We start from the raw sequence: 25,225 nt of genomic DNA on the forward strand, positions 1-25,225 counted from the left end.
TAAACAACAGCGTAATCTTGACTAAGTTTGTTGCCTGTTTGTCAGCAGCCTGTCCCTGTGCCATGTTGTCATCAGTGCATGGTTTTGTACATGGGTATGTTTGGTTGTTGCTGGAAGTTGCCAGAAAAACATTGTTACCGTTATTTGTCGTTTCATGCTGTGTGTTTCCTGTTGTATTTTAGCCATTTCTGACGTGAAGTTGCTGTGCTTATTCATTTGGTTTATATACTGTACAACAACAAACACATACTTGTACATTACCTTGTCAAAATGATTGGTACAGTCCTAGAACAACAGGACACAAGACATCGAGTGCATACACAGAGTTAAAATACTACTGAGGCCATTGTGTACCAACAGCTCACACAAAGTCACATGCATCTCAACTTTCTTGAAGGTTTCTTGTTCCCTATTGTGCCAGGAGGCTTGTCTTATTGTACTGCCTCTGATGGTTTGGTTTTACTTATGTTATACTTCAGCTAATTTGAAAGCATCATATTTTACTCCAAAATATATGTTTGTTTTTTAACCATCACAGACTGAGAGGCCTTTCTCCTGTGTTGGATTCCCTGTGTTATGGGAGCGTGACCAGTGGCCGTTACTTAAACAAAATCTATTTTGCAATGACATTGAATAAACATAAAATATCATTTTTAGAATTAGGTCTTAGGTTTGTTACTAGGTTGATCCATGTCACAGTTTATAGCGGGTGTTATCATGATGACAAGTTGGACTTCCCCTGAAATTTAGGAACGTTTCCACTAGAACTCCAAAACTTTTCACTCTTACTGGATGAGCCTTACTGGATGAGTCGTCAAATGGGGAAATTTGATTGGCTGGGATTTTTGGATTTATGGATTTGTTTTATTTTTTTATGTTTTCATTATGACAAATTGTACTTGATTAAAAGTAAGAGCACTGTTCTTTTGAACTCTCAAACTGTTGATTATTGCTGTATGTCACTTGCTGTACAAGTCAGTTATTTGGTGAAGTATTGCCTTTTGTTGATTCCAGATCTTGAAAAGTACCAAACACCATTTTAAAAACAAATTGAACCAAAAGTTACATGTATCTCGTGGTATTGTGGATTATAATTGACCGAAGACCATTTCCGAATTGCCCTACGACCAGGATGACACGTCATAGTAGCCACCCTTGTAATGAAAGAAACTGAATGTGAATGTTTTCTACATGATCTATTTTACCTTTGTCCATGTAACTCACTCATTCAGAGAAGATGGGCAGGTGTCTGTTCTATACTGACACTGTGAACTGTACATTATACTGAAGCACCTGTGTTATAGTCTGACTGTAGCGACATGGCCAATAACATCCATGGGTTCCCAGTTGGAGAGGCGGCGGGGTAGCCTAGTGGTTAAAGTGTTCGCTCGTCACACCGAAGACCCAGGTTCGATTCCCCACATGGGTATTATGTGTGAAGCCAAATTTCTGGTGTCCCCGGACGTGATATTGCTGGAATATTGTTAAAAGCGGCGTAAAACCATACTCACTCACTCACTTTCCCAGTTGGAAGGTGCTTCCTCTCTACACATGGTTTAGCAGGTAGATCTGTGAGAAGTATGGTATACCTTGAAGTATACTAGATGTAAAACATGTCAACAGTCACTTTGCTGGCATTTATCTAAACTGACCGACCTCACATGGTACCTCACATCTCGTTGCCTTTCGTAGACCAAAGTGGAATTGTTGGCAGTGTGGTCCACTGTCACAGGATCAGTATTAGGGACCAACACTTATATAGTCTGGAAAACCAGATTTATTAGTCAAAACTATTTGCCTAAAAGGTCACTGTTCAACAATGTATTATTAATGGTGGACAATTTCAATTTTGTTCAGCAGTCTGAAACATAATTATCTATTTCAAGCATTTTCAAATCTCTTGCTCATTTTCATCACCAGTTGTTTCTATTTCTTGTCTAAACTAATGTTTGGTATTTCTTGTGTTATCTTTGCCCCGTACAGGCAGACATATTTTCAACCAGAAGCATGCAATTCCTAATGGTGAGATGTACATCTTTTTAACACGTTTTACTATATATGTGGGCATAAATATACATCTATTTCTTGTTCTTATGTCTTGAGTGTTTTATGCAGATTTTATATTTAATATTTTTATAGAATGTTTGTACACTAATAAACTATTTTGATAAGCCATGTGTTATTGTTGATAAAATACATGTAGTTGAAAGTGCAGTTGTTGAGATGGGTTGAGGATAGTCAACTGTTCTTGTCGAATAACATGCATGTGTATTAGAGTTGCCTACATTTTGTAATGTTTTCATGAGCTGCTCAGCAGATGATGAAGGAAAGTCAAATATCAAATTGTGTATTCTTAATCTCACGTTTCACATCTTGACTTCTTTGATTGGCATTCTAGAAGTTGGGTAGATGAAGAATGAGGGCTATTTTTATGGATATACAACTTCTTTATTCTATATAGGCGACGTTTCGACATAGATTCTAATGTCGTTGTCAAGCAAGTGGTGTAACTTCTTTATGACTTGCTTGACAACGATATTAGAATCTATGTCGAAACATCACCTATATAGAATAAAGAAGTTGTATGTCCATAAAAATAGTCCTAATTTTTCACATCTTGGTCTGAACACCGTCAGTGAGGCAACCTGAAGATTATTTTGTCAACATAGGAAGGTGTCTGTAAAATATCAAGCATATGTTTTCAGATATAGTCATCATATTGTAAATAATTACCACAAACATAGTTGAACAGGGATATATTATACCTTGGATAACCTTCTTTGTCTTTAGATACACTACTTATATACATGGATTTGGAATCCTGATCTGTGTTAAGAAGTGCATCTTTTGACCAAGAATCACAATTATGTAAATAACAGACTGGAACAAACGTGGGAGAGAAGTATACCTGGACACTGACACTTGCCTTTAGGTATCAACATAACGTTCCCTAGGCTTCAGTCATATTGATCAGACTACATATGGCCGCTGCTCAGTCATTTTGACTTCAATGTTCTGTGAAGTTAGTAAGTTCTCTCAATGTAAACATATCTGGACTTGCTGGATTGAAGAAGGTGAATCTTGGCATGTACATGTATGTTGCTAATGATAACATCATATTCTGGCCAGATCATTAGTGTATGTCCATTGATGCCAGATGCCATTTCTCTTTTAGCACCGAGTTGTATCCCATTGACCTCCACCTCAGTAACATGGGTACAATGTGTGAAGCCCATTTCTGGTGTCTCTCACACAGGCCCTCGTGTCTTTGCGAGGATTAATGATTTTATAAGTTCTATACAAAAAATTGAGATGACCTCCGACTCGAAATGCTTCACAGTATAATACATCATAACGTATTGTACTGTGAAGCATTTCGAGTCAGGGGTCATCTCAAAAACAAAAACAGACACGAGGGCCTGTGATCCAAACTAGACCCGTGAAGGTCTGGGTTAGAATATTGATCTTCAGTAACCCATGCTTGTCGTAATAGACAACTAACGGGATCGGGTGGACAGGCTCGCTGACTTGGTTGACACATGTCATCGGTTCCCAATTGCGCAGGTCGATGCTCATGCTGTTGATCACTGGATTGTCTGGTCCAGGCTCGATTATTTACAGACTGCCGCCATATAGCTGGAATATTGCTGAGTTCGGCGTAAAACTAAACTCACTCACTCACTCATTGTCCAAACAAAGGAGTTTGTCAACAGTAATATATCCACAATGTCCGTGGCTCAACATCACCATTTTACCTTCAGTGAGATGAAAACACTGAGAAATCCACCTCCTACAAGTTATCAGTTTGTATAATAATTGTAGAATTCCAACATGACTCCTTTATGCAGACATGTGTAGTTCTGTGGTCATGCACGGTTGTTAAAGTGACAGTGAATTAAGACGGAAGTTGACACACACGATCTAACATAGGTTACATACGCCAACATACCTGTCAGGTTGACGGTTGAAGAATTATGTTAATAATTCCAGAGTGAAAAACGTGTCACCTTGTCACAAGGAACTGTCACGTGGATTTCACTTTCATCTATTTATATCTCTTGGTTAAGAAAGTGTCTGACCTTTCCCCGACAGAGACGCAGCCATGCGAAACAGATACATGTGACTGTCACTTTTAAACTTTTAAGATAAATATATTCGGCGGTTTGCTCGTAGGTAAGACTAAAATATGCAGACTACCTTTCAACACACGGCGGTGAACAACGCGCTACGTTAATGGTGATCTCTATGTTTTGGGTGTCTCTAAACGCTGTGCTCAAATAGCCAGCCAATCCCAAGATGGCATCAGCATAGATCTACGTCATTGGGACGATGTGCGGTCAAGTCGGTGAGCCTGACGGTACTTTCCAGTTTCTCGTCTCAAGAGTAGGTTGATGAGAATCAATCCTGGATCTTCAAACGGGATCTATACAGACGGAGAGATATTTGGATTGGATTCACACAAAGTTGGTTTCAGTGAGCTTTGTAAATTAGGACGTGCAGAGGTGAAATAGTGGCTGATTAGATTAGATTAGATGGTGATTAATTGATATAAAGGACTAGTCGTCGGGTCTATCGAAACTCTCTGGGCTTATATGTACTTTATCAGTTAAGAAAGTGTTTAGAAATAAAGTTTGTTGTACCTCCAGTGTAGTGTAATAAAGTATAGATTAATTTCCTCTGAAACTAATATTGTAACTGACCTGGGCAGAGCTATATTTAATACACAAGACAAGGGGGAAACTTGATTACTTTCCCGCGGTGCTGAATGAAGGCTAACCTTTTTTTTTTAGTGTGGAGATAAAATTCAAATCTTTGTTATAACCGGCTTCGTATTTTGAAAAGTAACGAGCTGTTCCACCTTATTGCTTGCATTACTAAGTTAAAAGCAGGAATATAGTTTAAATATGTTCAAAAACAAGTAGAATGGGAAGTTTGTGTATGACAATTCACATTATATTAGGAGTTCAGTGTGTGGTTTTCCAGTATACAGTTTAGCAATAAGAAGCATTCAGATGTAAGTTTTGTATAAACAAGCTTGTTTCCACCACAGCTACAAGCCATTTAAAGGAGAGTTCTTTCTGACTTGGGTGCACCGCACACAACGGTAACGTCACCACCGTAAAAGGACTGTTCGGGCATGCAGTAGCGTTGTCGCGGGACAAACATGGCGGGAGAGCTAGAGATGCAAGGGTGGTCGTTTTGTGTGACTGCAGGCGGAGTATAACTGAGCTGACCCTGAAGATCCGGGCTTGAAATTGGTTTTTAGCAACCCAGCTTGTTGTAAGAGGCGACTAACGGGAACGGCAGGTCAGGCTTGCTAACTTGGTTTACACATGCGTCATCGTATCCCAGTTCCTTAGATCCTTGCTCATGGTGTTAATCACTCGATTGTCTGGTCCAGAGTCGATGTTTTGTAGATCGCTATCGCATAGCTGGGAGAGAAATTCAGTCGCACGTTTTCATCAGCAAACAAACAGAAACGCAATGGCTATGTTTAGGATTGTACCGTACTTATATAATGTTTATTTATTCATTAAGTATAACGAATCTGTTGGATTCATCGATACTTGATGGGTATGCGAGGTCTTGACTGACAGAATTGACGAAGGATATAACAGAGCATACATTAGATCAAATTAGAAATTATTGGGACACCGTCAACAGCACGTCTCATCATTACGATAGCAATCAAAATTAGTACTTTGTCTCAGGCTAATTACATCATATCATGAATTACCGTCGACCTCCTTTATCCTTTATCAGAGCCTAGATAACATTACCTTCCCTCGATTTATGTTCTTCATACCAGTTGAATGGTATTGGAGTGGTATGGTATACACGTTTTCCAGCACAGGCCTGTGTGTACCAGATGTTTACACCATTACCTCATCAGAACACCACGTCGTACAGGGGAATTTGATTTTTGTCTTCAGATTATTTCTAATAGTGATATTGGATGGTGCATGGAATAACATACTGAAAAGATATGGCATTATGGATTACCTGTCCGTAGGGATGCCTGGTCGCCAAAAGCTCGGGATGTTTCGTTTTGTAATCATTCTTCCACTGTGAGTTAAGAATACGAACGGCAAGGTGACGGTTGTCACACGTATGGATACCCGCTTCCACTGGTAACATACAGGCGAACCACGTCATCTGTGGTCAGAGGTGTGTAGTGCTAGGACGACGTACATGCTGCGGCTCGACCACTGTGTACATGACATACAATAGTGTCCTGAGTACATCCTTCCCTCCTTGGTTTCTATGGTGGTTTAGGTCTTATGTTTAAGATGAGCATTAAATATATCTATGAGCTCAGTTATGTCTTTCCCACTCCGAACACCTACACAATTGTTATACATCAAACTAACCGCATCCTGGGACACTTTAAAGGGATATTGTCTTCTGTACGGGACTATTGCGGCCAAAATATATAAAAAAAGTGTTGTGAATTTCAATTTGACTTCATGTCTCAAAACAGGCATTATGAAACAAAAAGATAGCATACAGGTTTTCCGACAATATGAGGCATAAACTTAATGTACACACTCTAAAACTGTCGGCAGTGTATGGCCGACTGGGACCACATGTTGGTAAAGTATTGGTATATTTCAGTTCGATGTTCAGGTCACAACTTGTTTTACACAACCCAGCATATGGTTTTCGCATTATAATCTGTGTAGGAACTATGAATGATGTGAAATATTCTTTAAATTCACTTTAGGGTTCAGAACGCCATCGTCAGCAGGAGACGCCGTGTAGAGGACGCCATGGGGTCAGAAAGGGGGACCAAGAAGACCCCCGGAGGCAAAGGCTGCTAAGAATACATTCAGAGCACATCCTGGAGGCAGAAGAGGACCGCGAAGTTCTCCAGAGGGAGGACAACTGCCGAGCAGACGACAGTGGCAAGTCTTTCATGCAACCCTTTGAAGAAAATATTGGCAGTTGGTTTGGTTGCAATGCCGACCCGTGTACAGTGCACACCCTCTCCCCAAAGTATGCAGCTGTGTAGAGAGAGCTGGTGTCGGGGATTATTATACGCCCAGATGATTACTTCTGTTAATTTTTCACAACGCTTAAGACTTATTGTCGTGAGCACAGAAGAAGAAAAACGTTCACAGTCGTCCTGTTATTACACTAGCTGCTTACCAGAGGTATCAATTGTATGGTTTGACTGAAGGTTTTTATATTTTCCACTGAAATTATTCGAAATTAACTTACATTATTTCCGTCGAAACTTTTAGGCAGATTGCACCAACTCACCAGTATTTACTGCAGCCACGATTTGCTTACAGCTATCATGCTTTACAACGAACATCAGTTGTCGCAGAATGTACACACAATCAAGGCCGCATACTTCCTTCTTTAAAAGTCATAATCGTTTAATGCGTGAAGTGTAATATTGTTCCTTGTTCTATAATAGTGATCACGCTAATATTCACTTGAGTTATTACATTTATTTGTAGTGAATGACAAGTAGAAAAAGAGTGAACAGATAATTCCTATTTCCGGAATATTTTACGAAACATGTAAATGTTTATTGTCATTTTAAGGAAGCACATAATAGGAAATACAGAAATTGTAAATCATTATGTCCCTTTCCCACCAATTCATGAGCTCTTTTACCTGAAACTACGAATAATGCACCAAATAATGTTCTGCTCATGTGGGTGCACATTGTACAAATAATTGTTTGTGAGCACTGTCCTGAGCTGTACATTTGCCCCGCTCGAACTGTGTACACGGAGGTAGAGGTATATACGCAGTATACGGCCTAATATATCAATAGATGCCACAGGGGTAAACATTATTCTTGTTTAATGTCGCGCTCTCAATATATCACGGCACTGCTCACCTGTATATTAACGGGGCGGTTGTGTAGCATATTCGTCAAAACACTCTCTCGTCATGCTGAGGGCCCGGGTTCGAATCCCTCAGTGGGTACTATGTGTGAAGCTTCAGAGCTAATTCTTGCTCCTTCATCAGGTGAATGCTGAGTCAGTGCACATTGTGAATATATATAGATAAAACATGTTTACACAAGGTAAGGTGGGAGAATGTACAGTATACCTATGAATAAGAAGTATGTACAAAGATAACAATATAGTGTAATGACAAAACCAAGAGTGGGGATTTTGGGGGAGTGTATGAAAATGTACAAGGATAACAGCCCTATGCTGGCACAGCAAGGTATATAACCCCTTTCAACAAAGACGAGGACCTCGAAGCCATACTTGACCACCTCCGCCTACAAGACCACAGAATGAAATTCACAATGGAAACAGAAAACCGCCACCAATTACCCTTCCTCGATGAACAACTCGACAACAGTCAAGACAACATCCACACTGCCGTCTACCGCAAACCAACCCACACGGACCAGTACATCCGCTTGCCTGTCAAACCACCACCATCAGATCAAACAAGCGGGGTGTCCCCAGTTTGCTAGCAGGTATTGTTTAAAGGTTCCAGGCTACTGGACCGTGCTAATCTCTTAAAACAACAGGTGGTGCACTTTTTAGTTACCCCTGAGCTGGTAAACACAGTTCACTTTACCACTGAGCTGAGCTGGTGAACACAATTCACAGGGTGGTGGTTGTGCGAGACCTAAGAGGAAGAAGTATCGCCAGCTTGAAGAACAGCTAGACCGCGAGAAGAGACTGTTGCAAGATGGCGTCAAGACTCCACTTGCTTACGTTGTATCTCACCTTGTAGGGCTATGAATAATGATGTATGCATGTGATAGTGTGTATAATGTGATATTTTCGTCGCCCTCAACGGCTACCCTAAACATCTCGCGGACAAAACCATAGGAAACCCCTTGCCACCCAGCACAGATCCCGTTCCCAAGTCCAAACCAGTTCTATCATCCATCCTCGTCAGCATCCCATACCAAGGTCCTACTAGTCACCAGATCAACAGCTCACCAGAACAGCCAAAATAGACCTCACTTTGACTTCAAACACTAAAATATATGTGACATGCCAACGGAAGAGGTCCCACCCAGTCCGCCCCAAACCCTAGACGGTGTGTATGACATACCATGCAACGGTGGACACAAATACACATCACGACCCAGAGCCACCAGCCTCCTGTGTAGAAAAGTCTCACACGAAATCTGCCCTTTCGGAACTGCTCATCTAAAATCCCGACCACCATACTTCCTGGCAGCAAACCAAGATTCTACATACCAACATCAACCACTGGAAAAAGAGGAAACTCAAGAAAAGCATCGAAATCCAAAGAAAGATGTCAGCCATTAACCGAGACTCTACTTTCCCAGTGTGAACTCCATTGTGCTATAAACATCAACGTCGTCTTACATTGTTATACCGTTACTCTCGTTGTCTTCACCTTCCCAGTGTGAACACTATTGTGCTGTAACGTCGTCTTACATTGTTATACCGTTACTCTCGTTGGCTTCACCTTCCCAGTGTGAACACCATTGTGCTGTAACGTCGTCTTTCATTGTTATACCGTTACTCTCGTTGTCTTCACCTTCCCAGTGTGAACACCATTGTGCTGTAACGTCGTCTTTCATTGTTATACCGTTACTCTCGTTGTCTTCACCTTCCCAGTGTGAACACCATTGTGCTGTAACGTCGTCTTACATTGTTATACCGTTACTCTCGTTGTATTCACCTTCCCAGTGTGAACACCATTGTGCTGTAACGTCGTCTTACATTGTTATACCGTTACTCGCGTTGTCTTCACCTTCCCAGTGTGAACTCCATTGTGCTGTAACGTCGTCTTACATTGTTATACCGTTACTCTCGTTGTCTTCACCTTCCCAGTGTGAACACCATTGTGCTGTAACGTCGTCTTACATTGTTATACCGTTACTCTCGTTGTCTTCACCTTCCCAGTGTGAACACCATTGTGCTGTAACGTCGTCTTACATTGTTATACCGTTACTCTCGTTGTCTTCACCTTCCCAGTGTGAACACCATTGTGCTGTAACGTCGTCTTACATTGTTATACCGTTACTCTCGTTGTCTTCACCTTCCCAGTGTGAACACCATTGTGCTGTAACGTCGTCTTACATTGTTATACCGTTACTCTCGTTGTCTTCACCTTCCCAGTGTGAACACCATTGTGCTGTAACGTCGTCTTACATTGTTATACCGTTACTCTCGTTGTCTTCACCTTCCCAGTGTGAACACCATTGTGCTGTAACGCCGTCTTACATTGTTATACCGTTACTCTCGTTGTCTTCACCTTCCCAGTGTGAACTCCATTATGCTATAATCATCAACGTCGTCTTACATTGTTATACCGTTACTCTCGTTGTCTTCACCTTCCCAGTGTGAACACCATTGTGCTGTAAGGTCGTCTTTCATTGTTATACCGTTACTCTCGTTGTCTTCACCTTCCCAGTGTGAACACCATTGTGCTGTAACGTCGTCTTACATTGTTATACCGTTACTCTCGTTGGCTTCACCTTCCCAGTGTGAACACCATTGTGCTGTAAGGTCGTCTTTCATTGTTATACCGTTACTCTCGTTGTCTTCACCTTCCCAGTGTGAACACCATTGTGCTGTAACGTCGTCTTACATTGTTATACCGTTACTCTCGTTGTCTTCACCTTCCCAGTGTGAACACCATTGTGCTGAAACGTCGTCTTACATTGTTATACCGTTACTCTCGTTGGCTTCATCCTAACATTGTTATCTTTGTACATTAATCCTATCTAACTGGCTTCGTGATTATATGGTCAATGTACATTCTCCAGCCTTGCCTTGTTTAAACATCTTATATACATAACATGTTCATACAAGGCAAGGTGGCAGAATTACATTGTCAATATAATCACGGTTTTTATATATCCCCGTGTATCCTCTAAAATAATTGTACAGTACAAAATAAATTTATATACGCCACAAATATATCATCAAAACTATATACATGTACATAATAGTAAATACTACTTTACAGTGTCACAAATCGTATTATTAAAACAAATCTGTGTTTTAAGCATTTGGGTTTCGTACAATATGAAATATGCCAGAAGTGCTTGGCAGACAACGACCCTGGCTTCACTTTGAGTCGTTAATTCCATGATCTTTGACACTGGAAACACGTCTGACAATACAATTTTTAATACCACGATCTTTGACACTGGAAACACATCTGACAATACAGTTGCGATGTTATAGTTGATTATGACAGCCCCGGTCAAGTCGGACCAAACACGTGACAGATTTTACAGGATTTGTGACTTACGATGAACAATCACAATGTGCGATATGGGATATTAAATGGTGAGTTAGCACTTACAACTCAATTTTTTTCAATCAAATACATGTACATTCTGTAACACAACATTACATATGGACGGCCTCACAGGTGTGCTTCAGGGAAGTAACTCGTATCAAGGATGAATGTCAATTCATTTTGAGAAGGTAATATATATATTTCTACGTTCATCGACTACATAATAGGCCAACCATAGTGTGAAATGAACAATGCTAACATTATAAACGAATTGAGTAATATCGAAATATGCTGAAAATTACGTGCAGTGCCATTCTTGCTTATCGAAGACCTTCCAAAACGGCCATTTTGTTGCTGACATATATATGAGCAGGGTAACGTTGACATACCATATACTTGAATAGACACACACCTCGTTAACAGAAACCTATCGTGGCTTACATTTTCAACTGAGACACTGCAGGCAGCTATAATAGATTGAGGTGTCGGGGCCTTGGGATTTTATTATTACACGTTATAAATATGGACTTTTTATACGTTTGTCAATCAATTTCTTGAATTGGCATTTAATTAAGAGATAGTTAGTGAGTTTGATGTAACTTTCAACTTTTGATATCACATTCAACAGTATTTGAGTTATATTACAGGAAGAGGTGTGGCTGTTAGAGATGGATAATACGATGGCCGATCTGGCGAAATAAGATTGTTGGATTCCTGGATGAAAACACACCTATGATGATCACCGTCTACAGCAGGACAGAAACCTTTTGACGAACACCCCACGGAACTTTCGTCCGAAGAAACAGAAGAGTATAAAATTGACGGACGAATTGATGACAACTGCTATCTGACTGACCCCGCTGACATAGCCACAGATCTCTGAACACTCTTCCAGAGTAATGGCCGAGTTCACTTCATACATGATGAGCTCCAGACAGGCGGCCGCCAGTGACACCAGGAACACAACCACCACGGCAAGAACCATTGCTGTGAAACGCTCCTTCTCACTTCCTTTCCGCTCCTGCTTCTGAAGGTTGGGCTTTGTACGGTAGAGCTTGCGGACCATGATCGTGTTTAGGACGACCAGTAGGGCACCAGGGATGACAAATTTGACGATGACGTTGATGTAGACCAGGTAGACTGTCAGGTACCAATAGGCGTAGGCCATGTCAGAATTGTCCACTACTAACATGGTTTGGTTGAACTCGGGTACCCAGTCCCATTTGAGATATGTTTCAAAATAGCGGGGAATATTGTATAAGATGCATATCACCACGACAACCATGCACGTTTTCTTGGCTCGGGAGATGGTGCAGAACAATGCTGCCTTGAGAGGATGACAAACGGCGATGTAGCGTTCGACGTTGACTGCAACGACGATGTAGATGGAACCTGTATGGGCGATGCTGGATATGGCGTACATTACAGGGAGTGCAGGCATCATGAAGTAGTTGAGGTATGAAGAATAATATACTGTGTAAAACAGAAGCCATTTTAAACCAGTGAAGATGAGATTTGACACCAGCAAGCAACTGTCAAACATGGCCAGAAGTATCAGGAAGATACTTGTAGAGCTTTTCATATCTGGACTTGATAGAACTATCACTGTTACGATATTTCCCCCAAATCCTACAAAGGAGATTGCAGTACAGATCACTCCTCCTAGGTAATGCCAGTAAATATATACACGATCGATGTAATTATCTGGGATCACGGCTGTAGTGGTGGGAGGTTCATGGTCGGAGTTATTTCCCTTTGAGTGGTTATGATGAGGTTCCTCAGAAGAAAACATAGTGTCTGCTTCAGTTGTGCCATTTGCTGAGATGACCAATGTATTTGATGTTTTATTTTGCGAGATCAGCTCGCCCCCTTGAATCTGAAGTACATTCAACAACATGTTGTATGGTAATGTATGACACACAGTCTTTAGTTGACAATATTAACTATTATTCTATACGAACATTCATGTTGGGTTTCAGAAGTGACAAAATGAGTGTGCAGACGTAAAAGATGAATTTGAAAACTGATGTTTGAGTAAAGTTGCATACTGTAGAAATTAAATCTATATGCCAAAAGTGATCGGCATGTGATATCGTAGATTGAGGACAATGGAGAGAATTAGTTGAATATCTTTGGAATTCGTATTATTTTGAGAAAGAGGTGAGGTGAGGTGAAATTGGGTTTAACGTCGTGCTTGAGAATATTTCGCTCATATGACGACGTGCATGCATGTGTATGTGTATGTGCGGCTGCTTGTACTAGCCCAGACTGAAGCTGGTTTAATAGTGCTAGCCAACTGAGATACCATGCCGCGGTGAAGCAGGAATACCCCACTCAGACACATTATAGTGATTCCGAGCCGACCAGTCCTTGTTGTACCCATTAATGCCGAGCGCCAGGCAGGGACCAACAAGTACCATATTTTAACGTCTTTTGGTATGACGCGGCCGAGGATCGAACCCGCGACCTTCCGCTCTCCGGGCGGACGATCTAACCACTACACCACGGAGGCAGTCTATTTTGAGAAAGACACACCATTGGATGTTTCCGTTTTTAGGCGAACATACTTCGTTCGTTATATTGCTCCTATTTACTGTCCCCGATACGGAAACACGACAGTATGCCATTCCGAAGACAACACGCAGGGCCTGTTTATCCAAACTTAACATCTTTTTGTGGTGCCAGTGTGATAACATAATTTACAGAAACCTCCAATCATCGGAAAATCCCTAGCTGAACTTACACAGATCGACATTGTATGGAGAATTACGGGGTTTACTAAATGTAGTTCCTGCTAGTTGACCTAAGTAGCATACTCATCGGCTGGTTGATAAGATTGGTATTGTATTCACTATGCGATAAGTGTTGTCATATGCGTGTGTAACTTGATTCTTCTCGTTTGTGGGATATGTTAGTGTTTTCCTGGCAGATAATCATGTTACCTGTTCTGTAGCGTAAATACTCACCTTGAGGAGCGAGAGTAAGCTCCAAATGACGACACACTTCATCTCTGTATCTGAAACACATATAGTCAGTTTGTTAACGTGATGTAATACAATGGTGTTGTAATGACCGCTCAAAGACTCTTGTCAGGGACTGGCGGTGCTCAGATCATAAGGTCAAACGTGACCGCTGCTAATTATACTATAGATTGTATTAAACTGAGCACATCTGTGACATCAGCACATCATCTACTTTGTGTTTATCCCATGTATGTATTTGTCCACTTGAGTTGACTGCCATATTAGCGAGGTATAAACACATAGGAAGACAGAAAATTATTCACGAAGCGATGTCTCATGTTGTCATATAATAGGGCAGGTTGTCACAGAGCGCCACGGCATCACTCAAATGACGACAGGGCGTTATTAATATATCCTTCACCACCATAAACGGGGTCAGCACAGGGAAACTACTTCCTGTTCTATTTCACCTCCACGATCGGCAAAGCGTACGTTAATGCCAGGTGACAAGCTGTGGTGCCCTCCGCAGGTAACACTGGTATTACGCTGTGAGCTGGGAACACTATTTACTTCTTCCCACGTGGGCTGATGTGTATAGTGGGATATACTGCACTTAAACACGCGCCATGTTGACAGTACATACATGTCTAACCATTATACTCTTCCCAAATATAGGAACCGGGAAACTGTATTAGAACAAGTACCAAGAATTATAACGTTGACGGTAAGATAAACGTTGACGGTAAGATAAACGGTGACGGTAAGATAAACGGTGACGACAAACATTTTGTGCATGAACCAACAAAACACATTTCATAGTTTGGTGGTACCACACACACATTAACATTCAGGGTGCCATTAATGATTTTGACACTTTCGAAACAGGTCGATTATTCTCCATGGAGTATTAATTCTTGAACTCTGATTGTGCCGTTTATCATCGTTACAGTTTTGATTAACATGGTTTCTGTTTGTATATGAACACACGACGCTTCACAGTCTATGAAATTTTCACCCGCATGACCAGGTTAGGCAACAGTGGACTTAACGGATGATGTAACATACGTTATATTTGGGATTACACTTTCTTAATAAAGTACAGATTCTAGTACTTTTTGGGTTGAGTCCTATCCGGGATTCGAACCCACACCCTCAGAGTCAGGCACCTAATCGCCAGCACACAAAGTCAGACGCCTAGACCGCTCAGCCACCGCGGCTTCCACAAAAAATGGAAGTCGGACAACTTGTAGTCTAGACTGCGGACTTTGTGTACTGGAGTACGATGTCACAGCATTAAACACGTCTACATACAGCTCTTTAGAGGACGTCTATATTGTGTGTGCTTACAACCCGTCATATTGCCTCAACACAACATCTATACTGTGACATGTTTCAGATGAGTCCCGTTTCTGTTTGTACCTCCTTGATAAGGAGGGTCATGACTTGTACGTCGTAATGAACACAAATCAAATGTCAACCTGAGACCTTGTAACAGATTGTGTGGGATGGCATTATATAACCCAACTTTATATTGTTTAAAGACAGTACTATCTATCGAAGCAGTATACTGACACCATTTCTGGCCCCGTTTGCAAGGCATGTACGTAGGGCGACGATTTGTCTTTAAGGACAACGCCTGTACTCACCGCCCGCAGGACACGTCAATGTTGAGTGTTCACCTCCAGCATCACAACCCATAGAAGGCCGAAGCCAGTGATGACCCGACACTTTCTCTCAAATGAACACATCTGGGACATGATACGGAGATGTGTGTGTCAAAGTCATAGACCAGTGACCACGTTGGCTGAACTTGGCTGTCGAGACTCGTATGCAATATGCCACGTGGAGTAATTGAATGATTGACATGGTAGCCTTACTTTGAAATGTCCTATCCTACCCTTATTATCCATATACCGGTATATGGTTTCTGACATCAGGCAATCAATTTGCAGCTCACACGTCAGTATTGGGTGAAACAATCTTGACAAAGGTGCCTCTCCGACTACACAATAGGAGGGCTTGTTTGGTGTCATTCCAGATTTCGGCCCACATGGGGATCTTAGCACTGTGATGATCGCATATCCAATACCAGATGGTCATAGCGCTAAGATCCCTTAGTGCAATATGTGGGCCCACATGGGGATCTTAGCACTGTGATGATCGCATATCCAATACCAGATGGTCATAGCGCTAAGATCCCTTAGTGCAAGATGTGGGCCCACATGGCGATCTTAGCACTGATGACCGCATATCCAATACCAGATGGTCATAGCGCTAAGATCCCTTAGTGCAAGGTGTGGGCCCACATGGCGATCTTAGCACTGTGATGACCGCATATCCAATACCAGATGGTCATAGCGCTAAGATCCCTTAGTGCAAGGTGTGGGCCCACATGGCGATCTTAGCACTGTGATGATCGCATATCCAATACCAGATGGTCATAGCGCTAAGATCCCTTAGTGCAAGATGTGGGCCCACATGGGGATCTTAGCACTGTGATGATCGCATATCCAATACCAGATGGTCATATCGCTAAGATCCCTAAGTGCAAGATGTGGGCCCACATGGCGATCTTAGCACTGTGATGATCGCATATCCAATACCAGATGGTCATAGCGCTAAGATCCCTAAGTGCAAGATGTGGGCCCACATGGCGATCTTAGCACTGTGATGATCGCATATCCAATACCAGATGGTCATAGCGCTAAGATCCCTTAGTGCAAGATGTGGGCCCACATGGCGATCTTAGCACTGTGATGATCGCATATCCAATACCAGATGGCCATAGCGCTAAGATCCCTTAGTGCAAGTGGGCCCAGGACCAAGCCCTGTCTCATCTGTTCTATTTCACCACACATATTTTCGATTGGCGACAGATCAAGCAAAAGAACAGATCAAGAGGGGGTGTTGTCCAATCAAGTCTGCAGCCTTATGGATAATATAAGAGATTGTCCTGCTGAAAGGTAATGCGGCATCCATGCATCTGAAGGAATGACCGGATGTGAGGACAGGTATCTTCAACCACTGTCTAATTGAAGTCAGTGACCACTGGATGTGCAATGATGGCTCCCCGCACTATTAGGCATCCACCATCGAATTGAAATAGTCTTGATGGTGGGGACTGTTTTCTGCCTAAAACTAGCTGTGAATGGGTACCTCGTAAAGATGGGAAAAGCCACATTAACTTCGTGCGCCTAGTGGCTACACGAGTTGTATGATCCCCAGGGAGTTGAGGTCGAAAAATATGTGCCGTTGAAATTGACATCTAATGATCGAGGGAAAAACACAGCGCTTTGAGCATGCATGTAGATGGGGTGGACTATAGCACTATATAAATAGTATTGAATATTGAATACCCATTATAATAATAGCTAGTTTAGGGGAATGAGCTTCGGGATCGCCACGCGTTCAAAAACAAAGGCAAAGCAGGAGTTTATTAAATATACATGAAGGAAAAGAACACACATTCAATTAACTGGTAATTCAGATTAATAATTCCAGACAAAAAATTATAATATTAATGCAAACTATTCGATTGAAATTACAAACAATATGACAAGACCGAGGCATAGATAAAAATAATATAAACATGTTGAATTCATAACGTAAACGTCATACACGCTGTACAAGTACTGATTGTAACCTTTACTAAAAGGACTTCTAATTTTAACAGATATATTTTACTGGTTCTCTAATGAAGGCCTATGAAACTGATGACGTGTTTTACTTGGATTCTCGGTTATTCGTAACCTTATTTAACATACATTTTTAGCCATACAAAATTAACATTAAGCGACCGAATGGTAAATTCGAACAGTATTTTAGATTAAAGTAAGATGATTTAATTGAAGTATAGCAGCACAGTTAGAAGGCTGTAAAGCAAATTTAACCAAATGACAAGGCAACCTTGTGTCTTACCTTCAAAAACAAATATACCCGTATAACAGACAGACAGACAGACAGATTATTTATTCAAGTCTCACCCCTGTTATACATATATACAAACTAATTAAACATATATTTACATAAGGGCCATTCCATACGGAATTATGAGAGACTAAAATTCTTTAAAAATTGCATGTATATGTATTATGAATAACAATAATTAAAAGTTATTTCTAAGATGCCTAGCGGTTAGAACCATCGAAAAAAAATACATTATCAGACAATAAAGGTATAGTTTTTTGATGACGTAACAATTGAATGACGTTATCCCGTCACTGCGCCATTCTAGTGTGCCCCCTCGTAATCGAACCATTTTACATTACGTCACAATGTAAGCGACGTCACGATGCATGTCAGTTGTCATCGCCTCGTACGGCCTCCTACAGTAAACTACACCGTTGCATCCAGTTTCTTGGTTTGCTGTTGCTTCACGCAGCTAACATCACTGGTGGAAACATTACGTTTATGTTTTACGACGGTTAAAATGTGTCATTTCGACTCACAAGTTTTCAGCGACACGGTAACGTTCGTAATGTTTACATTCCCACAATGCAATTGTGGAATGTCGCTTGACTACTTAACTTCCTCTGGATGTACTGATTTAAACTTACGCTGGTAGTAGAAATGCAACGTTCATATTGCCCCATATGGTTTACGTTAATGACAGATGTAATTAAAATAATTCAGAGAAGATATTTAATCCGAAAGTAAACCGTCATCAAACTGTTATCATTTGTTTTTTTCTGGTAACGTTCGTCTTAACTAAGGGGCAGACACATCAATAGAACAGCGCGCCAGTTAGCCCTGTGCGAGGATTCTTAATTTAGGTCACCGACACCGTCGTTTGTTTTCTGCCTAAATTAATCGTAATTATCTTTAGAAAGTATTAAATTTGGCTTCTTAGAAAAGAAATACACTTCGCTCTACCACCATGTATAGTGTAATAAAACACACTTTTGCCCTGAGCTATTATAGTTAAAGCACGAGGACGGATTTTTCTCCTTCTTAAAATAACATGGCAGGTTTTGGCAGCTTTAAAACAGATATTGCTATTGGACAGGATAAAAGCAGTTTTTTGTATATCAGTAAGACTACTAAAATTCTGACATAGGCTATCACAAGTATTTAAAAGACTAAAACGTTCATCACTATAAACCGGACAATTAATTAAAACATGAACTTCGTCTTCAACACAGTGTTTACAATAAAAACATTTTCTGTCGTTAAGTGGAATATTGTTATATCTACCCAGCTCAATATTATTTGGTGCAGTGCCGCATCTGAACTTAGCATATGCACTTCTGTATGGGCGGGGCATGGGATGAGTTACGTAAAATTCCGGCGTATAAACATCCTTAAAAGTACCATAAAAACGTAGCTTATTTGCCCCCTGTTCAGATGGACCACAGGTATTCCCTACCGATTCCTTCCACTCCTGTCTATAAGTATCAAATAATTTCTGTATAACGCTTTGTACAATAAACCTGGAGTTAAAACTATTAGTGGGGGAAATAAAGTGCTCAAGATCAACATTGGCTAACTTTTTATGAATTTTAAAATTACGGTTTCTTTTTCTTCTAAAAGCCGAGTGGTTACCCCAAAGAAAGATTTTGCTCGTTAGTCGATATTGATCCAGGTTACAAAGACGTTTATAAAATCTGACAACACTGCCCCACTGGCGCACGATAGGGGGAGTCCAACCCATGTCACCGCTCACAGCTGCGTTGGGTGCAAACTTTTTCACACCCAAATAGAACCGCATTGCACGGTTTTGCACAGCGTTCACACATGACATGTTTTGTGTTCCCCATATACATGCGCCATAATCTAAAACAGACCACACCATGGAATCATAAAGTTTGGTAAAAATTCGGTACTCCATACCACCAATGAGCTTAAACTTGGAGATTAACAAACCTAGGGCTCTGCTGGCTGAACTTGCCGCGGACTTTGCCATTCTAGAATAATCTAGATGTTCATTAAGTAACAGGCCCAAATAACAATAAGAATCAACAACTTCAAGATTTAGATTTCCACAAGTAAATGTACAGCTGGTTCTGTCAACGGACTGATTCCTAAAATGTATAACTTTGGATTTACTATCATTGACAGACATTTTGTTCGTATCACACCATGTGTTAAAACAATCCAATAAAATATTAAGATCTGTTTCACTCTCCGCTAATAAAACAAGATCATCAGCATATGCTAAAACACCTACCCTTAAACCATCAACATTCACACCTATATTCATATTATCTAAAACTAACAACAGATCATTAATATACATATTGAATAACAATGGTGAAAGTAAACATTCTTGTTTAAGACCGCAATTAACATCAAACCATGGGGTATTAAAACCATTCAAACGGATACAACATTTGACGTTATCATAGATTGACATAATTGCATTAAAAATCCTACCCCTAACATTTTGTGAGAGTTTTCCCCATAAAATATTCCGATCAATACAATCATATGCTTTTCTAAAATCTATAAAAGCAGCAAACGTGGATTTTTCATACTTTTTTCTTGTTTCTATAATAGATGTAACACTATATATATGATCTATGGTAGATCTGCCCTTTCTAAACCCGTTTTGATTATCATGTAAAAGGCCATTGCTTTCCATGTATTCACTAAGTCTGTTGTTCAGTACCCCACAGTAAAGCTTATAACTGGCACTGGCTAACGTTATACCCCTGTATGCGAGCGGGTCCCTGGGGTCATCTGTGGAGGTCTTTGGGATTGGCGTGATAACGCCTTTACCCCACATGGAAGGGACAACACCCTCGATAAAGCATACATTAAAAAGGCTATGTAGAAATAACAAACAATTAGAGTTTTTCAGCACTTCGACTGGAATAGCATCGATACCCGGCGATTTACCTCCCTTTGCTGTCAATAAAGCCCGCTGGACCTCCCCCAACGATATAGGTATATTGAGCTCTCTGTTACTGTTACTGTTTGTGTCACGTGGCACACGTGTACAGTCAGAACTAAAATTAGTGTTGAGTAGATTCTCATACGCATCTCTCCATGTCCCTAAAACAGTGTCTATATTTGAACTTACGGAGCCACCAGACAGCTTAACTTCCATGGGGATAGTCTTTTTCCTCTCAAAACCCACGCCCACTTTACCTATCTTCCTCCAAAACTCTGAAGTATCCCTTTCACACAAACTCTCTAACTCACGTAAGGTGCCTGTCTGGAAGTCACGCTTCGCTTTCTGAACTTTTTTATCAAACAGATCCCGTTTTAGAACATACTCATGTTTTAGATTCGCTCTACCCATCCCCTTACACTCACACCATCGCCTTTCTGCAACACACATGTCGTTCCATAAAAGTTCCAGTTGTGGAGTCCACCATTCCTTAGCACGGCGACGCTTTTTGTTTCTAGCATGGGAATCAAGGAGTATGGTTTTTGTCGGCAGTATACTGTGCATTTCATTTTTCACACTATTCACAAACGAGTTAAAAGCAATGTCGGTCGCATTACGCAAGTTTGATAAAACAAACCAAGATAAAGTTAATTAACAGACGATCATAAATGCGGTAGAAATGTTACAGTTCGGGTTGATTTCCTTTGTTAATCGTTCTGGTGTGGTCAGCCGTGGCTAGAGCGTCAAAGGCGCTGCATCGGGGTCTCCTCACTGTGCAGGCACCTATTGTTCATAATTAATGAAGCACTCAGGCGTATTAAACGACCAAGCAAAGGGATTACTGGGGGACCGTATCAGTATTTTCTGTCTGGCAGAAGAAGAACATACAGGCAATAGTGATACAAAGTTAAATAAAACTTTAATTCTTCAACACAGTAACACACTCAACAGTGGCACAGAATTGAGTCAAACTTTTACTTTTAACACAGTAAACACTTTAAACAGAGTAACAGGTCAACAATGGAAGAAATAAGCACTGGATTGGGAATAGCACTGCATGGACAACCTTTCATGATAGCACTGAATTACATTAAAGTCCAACTAAATGTGACATGCAATCGGCAAATTCCATTGGAGTTTTCGTACCATTTCCGAGTAGAATTTTTCTGCCGCACCGGGGGCCTGCTTAGCACCGTGTAGGATCTGAAGCATTGTTGTCTCAGTGTGCCTCGCTCTCTTCGCATAAGGTCAATGAATCACTAATCCTAATCCTCTGCAGGCTGCCTGCACAGTGAGGATAAACCCCTGCAGCAATTAGCGCCGTGTGTTGGGACACAAAGAGCAGTGACTTAAAGATCACATACTAGTATACTCTAGGGGGGTACAAATACATAAATCACTAACTGGCATCGCTATAAATGAAACCCCGTTATTAAAACTCCTTACTTCGGTCTTTAATTAACTTAAATCGACCTTTTTGACAACAGTGCACAATTCTCACCCGCGAACGAAATTTCAACCAATCAGAGCGGGGCGTCTCTGTGACGTCATATCAGGAATAGACATGAGGGCCGATGCAGAATTCATCTACATTTCAGGGGGTAAATTATCTTGTTTACAGGTTTGTATAAACCTGAAATCGTGACAACTGTTGTGGAAAATGAAAGCTATATGTTCTCACAATCTACTGTCATTTAATTTTGTCTCCTGCTTTGCCTAGTTTCCGAGTTACAACTTGTTTTCATAGACGATTCTGTCAAAATCGCTTGGTGTCGTTGGGCCTTATTTGTATAATGACTGATCCAAACTGATCCCATTTCTGTGTTTTTTTACCTCGATATTTAATCATGTCATGTAAAAATCTGTTTGTATTCTCAAAACAGTGTCGGCCCATAAGTTTTCACATGCAATACAGCAATTAATACTCCCTTGTTGTAACCCGTGTTAGGTGGTATAAACCTACACATCATTCACTTGATGGTCAGTTATTGAATTTATAACAGGTATAATTAGTGGTAACACCACTTAGATTACCCGACAAAGGTTCCCATTTGGCATTTCTTGTGTCTGGAGTAAATATTCAACATTATAAACATCGATTAAAGGATTAACCGATAACACGCTGATTGATTAATTACTTTTATCTTACACAGCGGATTTGTCAAAAGGTAGTGTTTATGTATGTAGATTTACTAATCTATACTGAATACACTCTGTCGTGTCGGTAAAAACAACGTCCTTCTTTCAAAGGATTAACCGGCAATACATTGATTGATTGCCCATTATTGGCTAACTAAATTACTGTTTTTAAAGAAAGGCGGACATTATGCAATTAGTTGTCAGGTGTGCTATCTTGGGTGACCAATGAGACTATACACCAATGTGAAATACCTGAAAAGATTTATAACTTTTTCTTATATTAAACTGTTAAAAGACACATCACTTGGAACAGCTGCAGATGAATGGCATATCACTCGTTTTTGTGGATATTGATGGATACATTCCTCGAACAAGGTAATAGCCTGACATTGTTCCTATAACTTTAATCTGTTTTAATTTTAATATTTGCATTTTGTTTTTATTCATTTGTCGTAGCATTCAACAGAATCATTGTTTTAGCCTTGAAGTGTAATGAGACAGACAACATACACTAGAGTGTGTGTGGGAATTATGATTCACATTGGCAAACTATAAAATGTCTAGATATTACAGTTCTGTTATAAATTCACTATAAGTATCAACAGATCGTCTGCTTTTTTATTTAGTTTCAAAATGCATACAAGTATGATAATAAACTAATTAGGATTATAAGACCCAAATGTAAAGACTTACATTGACAAGTATCTACATACTGGTGAGTGGACATTAACCATGTGAATGTAGCAAGAAATGTATCGCGCAGTATTGTGACTTCGACCCCCACCTCGCTTCCGTGGAAGAAATCGTTATGTTATAAGTTGTGTCATGCAAAATCCTTTATGATTCAATCAATCGAGTAGAAAGTAGTTTTGATATGCATATTTTACTATTTTCAAAACTAGTGAGTTGAGGATGCTATTTGATTGCCGAGTTTTAGAAGATGATATTTGATGAACATAACAGAGATTTTTCTGGCAGGTTGTCATCTTCAATATTTTATTACTCGAGTACAACGTTTCGAGGAAGAAATCGGTTACAAGTTGTTCTGGAAAATCTTTATGGTCATCCATCATCTAGTGAGTAAACTAGAAGAACAGTAACTGTTAATTCTGTACAACGTTTGACGTCCCATCATCAGGTTACTGACGTCACAATGCTGATGCTTACGACGCAATACATGTGGTTGTCAATAGATACAGATGACATGGCTAATAGAATACATGTTATTATGAATATATAAGATGTCATTTACTGCAAAATTAATGGATCAATTTAGAACTGTGCAGATACTTATACAAAATAGTTGATTGAATTAGAAATGTACAGAGACGTATTTATAAATGTATAGAATGTAAAGTAATAGCAGTGTATACATAGAAATTATGCTTTATACATGGGAACAGTGACGAGGTAGGGTATTGTCTTATTGTTTTATGTACCATGCATTTGGGAGGTAGACACCCTGGTCCCTGTTTATTGCTGGTTTTCTGCGTTTGATGAAGATAGCCTCAATCAACTTGCGTTTACGCCAGTCACTGATGTTTTTTGAGAGGACTTCAGTTTCCCAGTCAATTTCATGATCGGGATTAATCATAATGTGTTCAGAAACTGCAGATTTCAGATCTGATTTGTCCACTGAAGTTTTGTGTTCTTTCACACGTGTAGCTACTGGTCTGCCTGTCTCACCAATGTAGATGTCACCACAGTATAACATATCTGCACAGTTCTAAATTGATCCATTAATTTTGCAGTAAATGACATCTTATATATTCATAATAACATGTATTCTATTAGCCATGTCATCTGTATCTATTGACCACCACATGTATTGCGTCGTCATAGCATTGTGACGTCATAAGCATTGTGACGTCACGGCCAGAGTTAACAGTTACTGTTCAGTTTACCTGATGATGGGGCCAGAACAAGCCCTGAAACGTTGTACTCGAGAATAAAAAGAAGATGTAACCCAGAAAAATCTCTATGTTCAACTAGTGAGTTGTTTTGATTCTTTAACTTCCGTGAAGCGATCTGAACACAACTAAGATTTTTCAGGCTTCCACAACGATCGCTTCGCTCT

The 25,225-nt window shown here is 40.3% G+C and overlaps 1 long non-coding RNA gene across 1 annotated transcript; it reads left to right on the forward strand.

Moving 5' to 3' along the window:
• The first annotated feature begins 21 nt into the window (after positions 1-21).
• Positions 22-24,612, forward strand: LOC124278157. The gene is made up of 4 exons (XR_006899005.1): positions 22-1,157; positions 6,897-6,902; positions 17,284-17,291; positions 24,602-24,612. It is a non-coding gene; the product is annotated as an uncharacterized LOC124278157 (long non-coding RNA).
• The last annotated feature ends 613 nt before the right edge of the window (positions 24,613-25,225 follow it).

This window comes from Haliotis rubra, unplaced genomic scaffold, assembly GCF_003918875.1.
Source record: "Haliotis rubra isolate DU_JTF1 unplaced genomic scaffold, ASM391887v1 Scf232, whole genome shotgun sequence".
NCBI lineage: Eukaryota > Metazoa > Mollusca > Gastropoda > Lepetellida > Haliotidae > Haliotis > Haliotis rubra.